The 11,104-nt window shown below is 49.6% G+C and overlaps 1 pseudogene; it reads left to right on the forward strand.

The window, feature by feature from the left end:
* The first annotated feature begins 10,369 nt into the window (after positions 1 to 10,369).
* On the forward strand, positions 10,370 to 10,531 carry LOC149402968 (U2 spliceosomal RNA; annotated as a pseudogene).
* Positions 10,532 to 11,104: the final 573 nt, after the last annotated feature.

The following is an 11,104-nucleotide window of genomic DNA, read 5'->3' on the forward strand; positions in this document are numbered from 1 at the left end:
TAGAATTATATTCTAGCTCACATTAAAAAAAAAATTAATTATCTAGTCATGATTAGGTAGGCCTTGTTCATAATTTTTTTGTACCAAATTTAACCTTATCAATTTGTTTGCACATATAAGGCTCTCTCTCTCTCACGCACACGCACACGCACACGCACACATGTACACACACGCTAATATGCCATGTAACGGTTACACACTTCATGGAGTTTTGAGGAAAAGTCATTTCTTCGATTGATTAGAGATATTCTCTCTCAAATTAACTTATGTTGACTTTATTGATCATAGTGTTAGTGTTCATGGGAACGGCCTTATGAGAAAGTAATATTTCCATGCTTTTTTATATCTAAAAAATTCTGGTTTGGTCGTGTCCATAATAACCCGAAAGAAGGTCAGGGTCCGGGAGCATCCAGGAAGAGAACAGATCGATCAGGATCAGGAACTCAATATGAATGGCGTGTTGTACCTTTACTTATAGTATTTGGTTTATTAGTATATTTTGTACGTTCTCTATCTTTACATTTGAACTCTTTACTAGCACATTTTGAATGAAAATGTTTATTAGTAGCTTTTGAATTTTAGAATTAATGAAATATGTTGTTACGTTGTTTTGTTGGCTTTATTTTTAGCGCAAGTGGTATGGAAAGATGTCGGGTGTTATGTTTCATCTTCTGGATTGACATCTTTCCTCATGTGTGCAGACAGTATTTCAGGCAAGTTTCCAGTTTCGTCTGTTTGCTTCGCTGGCGACTTATTGCTGAGTTATTGCCTCGCTGCTGTCTTCATTACAAGATATCTGCCTCGCTGGAGCCTTCATTGCAAGATATCCTCCGCTGCTATCTTCATTGCACGAATATTCACTTTGATGGAGTCTTTACTTTGTGATATTCGCATGAGCCCGGGTAAGGAAACCCGAGATATCTTCCAGGATTGTCCAGCTGCTATAAAAGCCGTGTGCTCTCCCTTAGCAGCCTCGACACTTTTGATCAAACACTCAGAGCTCTTAGACGTGCAAGACCTGCGGACTGGGAGGCTGTGTGTTTTGGTTTTAAGTGGTGTATTCTCTCAAACACTATTCCACAGATTGAGTGTATGTGAGAGTTGGGTTCTTGTGCTTTTCGTGATTGAAGGTTCACGTACAACTGAAGACTGAAGGTCATCCGAGCCAGGAGGTTGCTCGAAGAGTGGAATTGAGACGGAGTTCAAATTCAGGGGGAGTCCCTGTCTAGGTGATCACTGGTAGTAATAGTCTCTAGGTTTTATTGATTTGTTGATTGTAATCAGATATAACCTTGTGTGTACTATTGACTACAAGATAGTGAAAATCCTTTCCACTGGCAGCGTGCCCCCAGATGTAGGTGTGTTTCACCGAACTGGGTAACCATATCCTGTGTACTTTGTTTACTGCACTTTTTGTTGTTTATCCATATCTGTGTTCAAGCAAGTTGTCGGACACATTGTCAACACATTGTGTGCGACATCTTGCCATTGCAACTAATCAGAATTTCAAAATATATACATATGTTAATGCCTGAAAATGGATCAACACGAAAACCGGTCCGCGGTTCGGTCTAGGGCCGGACCCTATGACCGCGCGGTGGTCGAACGGAGAAGTTGTCTCAACACCTGTACCTCCGCCGTGCCGGAAAGGATTTCCGACGACTCGTCACCTGAGAAAAGAGAAGAGGTGAGCTAAAGGACCGCGAAGGGGTTTCCTCTGGCGGGCACTCCGACGCTAGACATTAGTCTGGGTGTCGTGCTTCGAGTTCTAGAGAGAAAAGCTCTGATGAGAGAGAAGCAGAGGTTTTGTAAGTGTGAGCAAAACTTACCTCCAAATGGGAAAATTGGAGGTTTTTATAGAGATGTGATGATGGGTCGGGGTAAAATCGTCATCTACCCAGGCTCCCCCCCTCCCCAGATATTTGCCTGGCTGGAGGTCGAACCTGGCTGGAAGTCGGGCTTGACCCGGAGGTCGACCCTGCCTGGAGGTTGAGCCTGGCTGGAGGTCGAGCCTGGATGGAGGTCGGGCCTGGCCCGGAGGTCGACCCTGCCTAGAGGTTGAGCCTGGCTGGAGGTCGAGCCTGGCCTGGAGGTCGACCCTGCATGGAAGTCAAGCCCGGCCTGGAGGTCGACCCTGCCTGGAAGTCGGGCCTGGCCTGGAGGTCGGGTTGGATTTTTCCTTGCCCTTGGACGGGTCGGGATGCGGCCCCCCTTGCCCCTAGTAAGGCCGAGACATTTCTTTCCTTGCCCTCGGCGGGGCTGGGATTTTCTTTCCTGGCCCTTGGCAGGGCTGGGATTGCCTTCACAATTTTTGGGTTGGACTTCCTCCTGGAGGTCGAACCTGGCCTGGAGGTTGAGCGAGCTTGCCTGGAGATCGAGCTCGCTTGGGGGTCGAGATCGCCTGGGGGTCGAGCTCGCCTGGAGGTCGAGCCTTAGCCTGGAGGTCGACCCTGGTTGGAGATCGAGCCTGCCTGGGGGTCGAGACCGCTTGGAGGTCGAGCTCGCCTGGGGGGTCGAGATTGCCTGTAGGTCGAGCTCGCCTGGAGGTCGAGCCTTGGCTTGGATGTCGACCCTGGCGGGAGGTCGAGCCTGCCTGGGGGTCGAGATCGCTTGGAGGTCGAGCTCGCCTGGGGGGTCGAGATCGTCTGGAGGTCGAGCTCGCCTGGAGGTCGACCCTGGCTGGGTGTCGAGCTCGCCTGGGGGTCGAGATCGCCTGGAGGTCGAGCTCGCTTGGAGGTCGAGCTCGCCTAGAGGTCGAGCCTGGCTGGGGGTCGAGCTCGCCTGGGGGTCGAGATCGCCTCGAGGTCGAGCTCGCCTGGGGGGTCGAGATCGCCCGGAGGTCGAGCTCGCCCGGAGGCTGAGCTCGCCCGGAGGCCGAGCTCGCCCGGAGGTCGAGCTCGCCCGGAGGTCGAGCTCGCCCCGAGGTCAGCTTGGAGTTTTCATTCCTGGCCCTTGGCGTGGTTGGGATTTTTCCTTCCTGGCCCTTGGCAGGGCTGGGATTTTTCCTTCCTTGCCCTTGGCATGGCTGGGATTTTTTTTCCTAGCCCTCGGCGGGGCTGGGCCCTTCCTTCCTTGCCCTTGGCAGGACCGGGTCCTTCCTTCCTTGCCTTTGGCAGAGCTGGGTCTTCCCTTCCTCACCCCTGGCAGGGCTGGGTCCTTCCCTCCTTGCCCTTGGCGGGGCTGAGTCCTTCCCTCCCTGCCCTTGGCAGGGCTGGGTCCTTTCTTCCTTGCCCTCGGCGGGGCCGGATCATTACTTCCTTCCTTGCCCTCGGCGGGGCTGGATCCTTCCCTCCCTGCCCTTGGCAAGGCTGGGTCCTTCCTTCCTTGCCCTCGGCGTGGCTGGATCCTTCCCTCCTTGCTCCTGGCAGGGCTAGGTTCCTTGATTTTTTGGGTTGGGCTTGATGTTTCTCTTGGGTAAGGAAAATCACTCATTACATTAACCCCCCCTGTTTCTTGGGTGACTTGTTATTCAAGAAATTTTCATGTCTCCGGGGTGGATCGTTGCCTGTCTGGACGTTACCCCGACCGTCTTTGGTTTCCTAGCTTGAGTATGTTTACGGTGAGCGCTCTCCACCTGCCTTCCCTTGTTGTTGGGTTGGACGTACTTGACGTCTCTGACTCGTGTGAGTGCCTCGGAGGGTGCCTCGCCGCCTCCCTCGCTGTTGGGTCGGACGCGCTTGACGTCTCTGACCCGCGTGAGTGCCCCGGAGGGCGACTCGCCGCCTTCCTCGCTGTTGGGTCGGACGCGCTTGACGTCTCTGACCCGCGTGAGAGCCCCGGAGGGCGCCTCGCCGCGTTCCTTGTTGTCGGGCTGGGCGTCTTTGACGCCTCGGATCCCTATTCGCGTGAGTGCCTCGTGGACGCCTCGCCGCCTTCCTTGCTGTCGGGCTGGGCATCTTTGATGCCTCGGATCCCTGTTCGCGTGAGTGCCTCTTGGGCGCCTCGCCACCTTCCTTGCTGTCGGGCTGGGCATCTTTGATGCCTCAGGTCCCTGTTCGCGTGAGTGCCTCGTGGACGCCTCGCCGCCTTCCTTGCTGTCGGGCTGGACATCTTTGATGCCTCGGATCCCTGTTCGCGTGAGTGCCTCGTGGGCGCCTCGCCGCCTTCCTTGCTGTCGGGCTGGGCATCTTTGATGCCTCAAATCCTTGTTCGCGTGAGTGCCTCGTGGGCGCCTCGCCTCCTTCCTTGCTGTCGGGCTGGGCATTTTTGATGCCTCGGGTCCCTGTTCGCGTGAGTGCCTCGTGGGCGCCTCGCCACCTTCCTTGCTGTCGGGCTGGGCATTTTGGATGCCTCGGGTCCCTGTTCGCGTGAGTACCTCATGGGCGCCTCGCCGTCTTCCTTGCTGTCGGGCTAGGCATCTTTGATGCCTCGGATCCCTGTTCGCGTGAGTGCCTCGTGGGCGACTCGCTGCCTTCCTTGCTGTCGGGCTGGGCATCTTTGATGCCTCGGATCCCTGTTCGCGTGAGTGCCTCGTGGGCGACTCGTCGCCTTCCTTACTGTCGGGCTGGGCATCTTTGATGCCTCGGATCCCTGTTTGCGTGAGTGCCTCGTGGGTGTCTCGCCGCCTTTCTTCGGTCGTTCTTGCGGATAGTGGTGACCCTCGTGCTTTCAAGCCGTCATTGTTCGACGGTCTGGGGTCGCCAGCTAGCTGGGCTCCTTTGGAAGTTACCATCTGTAAGAAGAATTCTTTAAGCTGACCTTCTTGTATGAGGTTCTCAATTTATCTTCTTAGTTGGATGCACTCGATTTGTCGCTCGAAGCTCCCGCATCTCTCCCTGCAACTTTGCACAATATTCATTAGCTCGCCGTCGGGGGTCAGCGGTATCGCCGCGGGGGGCGGTGCGACCACCCGTCCTGTGTGTCTAACTACTTGGCTTGTTGGCACGTCTCGACGGGGGAGTGGGTTCTCAGGGGCTGTTCCCGCGTAGTTCGTGGATTACGTCCTCCCCCGGGGAGAATAGGGTCGCGGTATCTCCCATTGTCGGTTTAGGTGGTGCCTATGGTCTTCGTCCCTGCCCTCCCGCCTGGGTACGTCGACGCGGCGGGGTGAGTGGAATTGGCGCAAGTCACCGCTGTCTGCCACTTCTTCCCTGCCTACGAGGCGGGCGAATGCCGACCATTGGGACTCGTCGGTGTACGCGACGCAGTGCGCGCGTGTGTTTTGGGGAGGCGGATTCTCGCGGGACACCTGGTTGACATCTCTGGGCGGTGCCGCGCGCGCTGGGTGCACTCGCGATCGACATCCTGGAGACTTGGGTCGGGGGCGAGGGGTGAAGCCGTGCCTCTGACCATGCTTCGTATCGCGGCGTTTGAATTTTGCGTCGCCCGGAGTTCCCGTATCTCCCTTTGCAACCCGTGTATAAGGTTCATCAACTCCGTGCCAGGGGCTGGCAGTGTCACCGCGGGGGGTGGCATGACCACTCGTCCAGTGTCCCCGGCTGCCTGGTTTGCTTGTGTGTCCTGGCGAGGGAGCCGGTTTTCCGAGGGGGCTTCCACGTGAAGAGATTGGCGTCGTGAGATCTCTCATTGCCTGAGATTTTCGTTCCTGCCTGCCTGCCTTGCAGTGTTGACGCGGCGGGGCGGGTGGAACCTGCGCGAGTCTCCGTTGTCCGCCACTTCTTCCCTGTCACCGAGACGAGCGAAGGCCGACCGTCGGGACGCGTCGGTGTGTGCGCGAGAGTCTTGGGAAGCGGATTTCCGTGAAGGCGCCTTGTCGGCACCTCAGGGCGATGCGGCGCACGCTGGGCACGTCCGCGGTCGGCACCTTCTCGTAGCTCTTCGCCTCGTCAAGTGGTCCGTCGAGGACGTTACGTCGGGGACGCCACCTCGTGGCTCGTCGCCTCGTCGAGTGGTCCCTCGGGGACGCTATCTCGTGGCTCGTCGCCTTGTCGAGTGGTCCGTCGGGGACGCTATCTCGTGGCTCGTCGCCTCGCCGAGTGGTCCGTCGGGGACGCCATCTCGTGACATGTCTTCTCGTTGAGCACGTCTATCCTGCCCATTGTCCATCTCAGCCCAAGGACTTTTCCTTCTCGCGTGTTTGTACCAGATCTGTGCACCGTGGTTGGGCTCTGTTCTCCTTCCACGACGTTGGGGCCTTCGAGTGCGACAGCTGGAGGTCCAGCGGGCATTGGAGTGACCAAGCTGCGGCGAGGTAGGGGACGGCACTGTGAGTGACCGGGCTGCCGAAAGAGTGAGACAAAGACTGAGAGAGTGAGAAAGAGAGTGAGAGAGAGTGAGACTTACAATGGGCTGCGGCGAGGTCGGGGACGGGCTGCGGCAAGTCGGGGACGGGCTGGGACGTCCGTTTGGCAGAGGGGAGGGACCGAGGTCAGGTCGGGGGCTAGGACGTCCGTCAGGCAGAGGGGAGGGGCTCGAGAGCGGAACGGGTCGACGTCCGTCCGTTGGGCGGCAACGGGCCGGAGCTGGGCCAAGGGCGGTTTGGGCGGTAGCGGGCCGGGGCTGGGCCGAGGGAGGGCCGAGGGTGGGTTCGGTGGCACCGGGCCGGGGCTGGGCGGGAGGGCTGAGGGCGCTTTGACGTGGCGGGTCGAAGCTGGGCCGAAAGAGGCCGAGGTGATGGCGCGACCGGCCGGAGAGCGCGGTGGTGTCGGAGCTGGGTACTTGAGGTCGCCGGAGACGGGTCGAGGGGAGGGCTCGGCGGCTGGTCGGATAGAGAGAGTGAGATTGAGAGAGAGGGTAATACATAGAGAAAGAGAGAGGCGTACCGGTCGTGGTTCGCGGCGGACGACGGTCGGAGACAATTGCAGACGAAGAGCGCCGAATTGTAGAGAGAGAGGACGGCCGAAGATAATTGCAGACGAAGACACTGTCGCACCTAATACTCATATTCGGTGTGACATATCGCACCCAATGTTGCACCGGATATGAAATCACACAGCCAAATATTTTCGGGGAGATTTCTGTGACGACCTGACTTTTCGGACCATCTTACTTATCTTACTTTTTAAAACACATCGAATCAAGACGAACCAAAATTTTAAAGATCTTAAAAAGAAACAAAAGCATTTAAGAAATATATGAAGATTGCATATCAAACATTTCATGAGAAATACTTGACCAAAATTGAAAATACGAATTTGAAAAAAAACATAGCAACAAACATATTAAAACATAATCCATAATCTAAATCTCAACCAAATTAGAAAACTCTTTGAAACTTCATAACTTCGAAATAATTGAAAATGAAAACTTTTAAAATTTATTTCTTAAAGACTTATAGCGGAAGACTTATTATGTAAATGAAAAATCATAACCCAACCATCTCGCTATCGATGCCGCTAGTCCGCCCTGCTCAGTTCCTTGCAAGTTGTTTACCTACAACACATACGTATATTTTTTTTGAAGAAATGAGCTTACGCTCAGCGAGAATAATATAAAGCTCACAAAATAAAAAGAGTAATGCAATGCATGAACCGGTTATTAGTATTTTAAAACTAAACGATGACTTGATCTTTCTTTTTTTTTATTCTATCAACTTTTAATTCGGGGTGTCCATAGGGTAGTCGTACATATTTCAGTGCGCACTTTAGAGACGAAGATATAGGGTTGCAAGGTCCCATACTTCGCTCTGTCTAATAAACATATTAGGGCATCGGCCCGAGAAATTTTCCCATTTGGGCCCGTAAGTCGGCTCGAGAAATTCTCCTTAAGACCTCCGTAGCTCGAGGCGGTACGACTCGCTTGCTTATCTTTATCTTTTCACTTTTTTTTCATGACATGCATGAATGACGCATGACATAAAATATACATGATAACATGACTAGAAATAAGAACATGATATAAGTATTCTAATGATAAGGTATCATCACATAACATACCATACCATATCATATCATCACATAACATAACATACCATACCATATCATAAACTCAACATATCATTCATAATTTATCATACCATACCATATCATACCATAACACACATATGTCAAACAATCACACAATAACAATTTCAAAAAAATATTATTAACTCATTCAGATCATATGCTTATCGTATTTTATTTTGAACTAATCTGTGTTGCAGTGAGATGATTCTCACCTTGACAAAACGGGAATAAAACTCTTTGGGTCGAAGACAGATTGGAAACTCTACTTGACTCGAAACCTAATCGGGGTAAAAGACTATCGGGGATCAGCTAAGAAAATGATTCAATACATACTTTAGATTCTGGAAGTTTTCAGAAACGACGTTCAATGTGAAATTACTAAAATACCCTTGGCTATTAGGGTTTCGGGGAAAAACTAAAACTCTGTAAAAACTTCTGTAAAAATTCCAGCAACTATAAAAAATTATTTTGAGAACTTTTTTTAAAGGCAATGCGGCCAAAAATATTCTTTAACTATTTCTTAAAAATAAAACAAGTATAACATGTTACTTTAAAATCTTGTGAAAACTGGTCTGCGGACCGATCGTAAAATAATCAGAAAATATTATGTATATCATGAAAATATTTTCGATTACCACTACTACAAATATGGGCATCAGGTGCGACAAAAGTCGCACCTGATGCCCAAGAAGTCGCACCCGGTAGTACTATCGGGTGCGACCAAGTCGCACCTAATAGTCCGCAGCTAATACTATTGGGTGCGACATGTCGCACCCAATAGTATATACTATTAGGTGCGACACTATTGGGTGCGACTTATCGCACCTGAAGTCGCGCCTATTTTTCCGTGGGAACTTAAGAATAAGGCGCGAATTCGACTTTTCGGTGCGACATGTCGCACCCAATAGCCTACCCGCCGACGTATTGGGTGCGACTAATCGCACCCAATAGCCTACCCGCCAACTGATTGGGTGCGACTAGTCGCAGCCAATACCCTTCCCGCCATAGTATGGGGTGCGACTAGTCGCACCCGATTCCCAATTTATTTAATTTTTTTTTTATAAATATTAGAATTAGAATATAATATTATTAGAATTAGAAATTAATATTATTAGAATTATAATAGAATTACAATTAGAATTAGAAATTAATATTTCATATTAAAATATTTTTAATATACAAGCAACTAATACGAGTTTGTTCGCTAATATAAAAATATACAAGTGCAACTATTTTCATTGTTGCCTATAAAACTTATCTATAGAGGAATTTCCTCTTCCTCCAAATAAATTGCCTCTGCGGCCACTATTGCTGCTTCTCCTCGGCCATTGCCGCTACCGCTAGGACGATCACGCTGAAACTCCGCAGAACCTGGCGTTTCATTATCAGCCATTGCCGCTGATGTCGGCGTAGGGGAAGCCTGAGTATGCATCTGTGTAAACGAAAGCAGCTGTCACTGCATCTCTTCCATCTGCATTTGTTGTGCCGCCATTTGAGCTTGTTGTGCTGCCAACTGAGCTTGCAACTCGGTATACAGTACTGTCGAAGGGCGTTGTCCAGTTGTCGTTAATATCTTGATGCTTTTTCTCCCACGTCGCTAATGCGGAGGACAATGTCCCATCCTCCTTCCTCTGTATGTTTTAATCATCAAAATAAGACTAATGTGTCTAATGTTAATAAAAATTAAGCAACTTACGCTCTTCTGTCGATGAGCGAAAAAAGGTATCGACCCTTGTCTGGCCTTTGTCTGCTTCTTCTTCGCATTTTTTCGGTTGCGGTCAGCCTTTGCCTGCGAGACATAAATTCATTTAATTCGATTCGATGAGAAAAAAAAATCATGCTCAACTCATACCTTATGTTCCGGTGTGTTGAACACCTCTATTGCCTTCAACCAAGCCTCGTGCGTATAGCCCTTTGGTGTTTCTTCTCTGGCGAGCTCTATTTTCCCGTAAAACTTGTTGAAGAATCTAGATGATAACTTTAACTTTTGGTTGCGTCGCAACCGCTTCATTTCACGAATGATTGTAGACTCTATCTCGTTGCGAACGCAATCAGCTGGCACTATCTCGCCAGTTGCAGGATCCTCGTACACAAAACGGTACTCGTTATGGATTGCGGTCATAACGGCTGTCACATGCTCAGGCTCGACTTCATTCCAGTCATTTGCGTGTGCTTGAAACGTCGCCTTGATCAAGTTTCCAAGACGGTTCGAGAAGGTGCCGATCAAGGAATTTTGCTCCCTGATGTCCTGGTAGAACATCATGTGTCGCCGATCGTAGAGAACTACATTCGCACCAGGAGTCCCTACCCCTGCTCTCGCTGACACGAGACCTTTCGTTGGTCCACATGTGTTCTTCGATCCGGAGGATCCCGACGTCTTTGGTGGATCCTCGCCTCCACCTACTCCAGTCGACATCCTATTAGAAGAAAACAAAATTAGAAAACAAAGAAACGTGGACGACACCACTGAGCTTAACCTTGCGTCTCCAGGTTGAGCTTGAGGGGGTGTATTAAACACAAGTGCGGGAGATTTTTGGCCTTTTGGCTACGACCAAGTGTAGTATATGTTCTTATCAGCTTAATGTATGATAATTGGTTTTCTCGGCTAAGGGGACCAACAGATTCGGAGCTAAAGATAAATTGTGGAAGGCTCACGGTATTGTTCTGCCGGGTGGCCTCCAATGATATAAAGAGCAGTTAAATTAGTTCGCAAAGCTTTTTGAATTTTGTTTTATTTACAACCTTGGAGGTTGGGATATTTCATAAATAAAAAAAAATAATTTACAAATATGATTTGGTAGATAATAAACTTTATTTAAATAAAAGAGAATATTAGCTATTTTATTATAACAAATAGAATATAGTTGTTATGATTCTTTTTATAATAAGGATTAATATAAAAATAAAGTGGTTAATTAAATCTTAGATTTTTTCTAGATTCAAGGATCTTGAAAAGCCAAAAATAGAGGGCAAGCTATAAATAGAGGGCAGGGATAGAAGGAAATTACGACTAATAAAAGTGAATTTCATTTTAAAATTTGACTTACTCAATTCTGTAAGCTTTGGAATTCAATATTTTATTTAGACTCTAGAAATATTCTGTAAGCTATAAAGAAATATTTTAAACTCTAGAAGTCAGAACTTTTTTTTTTTGTCTTTAGAAACATATTTTATTATTTGAACCGAAAAAAAGAACATCGAGAAATAGAATGTTACGTGATATTACATTGAGAAATCACGAATAAATAAATAGAAATGCT

This window comes from Urtica dioica, chromosome 3 (assembly GCF_054948205.1).
Source record: "Urtica dioica subsp. dioica isolate 48M chromosome 3, U.dioica_male_clone48M_v1_H2, whole genome shotgun sequence".
In the NCBI taxonomy this organism is placed as follows: domain Eukaryota; kingdom Viridiplantae; phylum Streptophyta; class Magnoliopsida; order Rosales; family Urticaceae; genus Urtica; species Urtica dioica.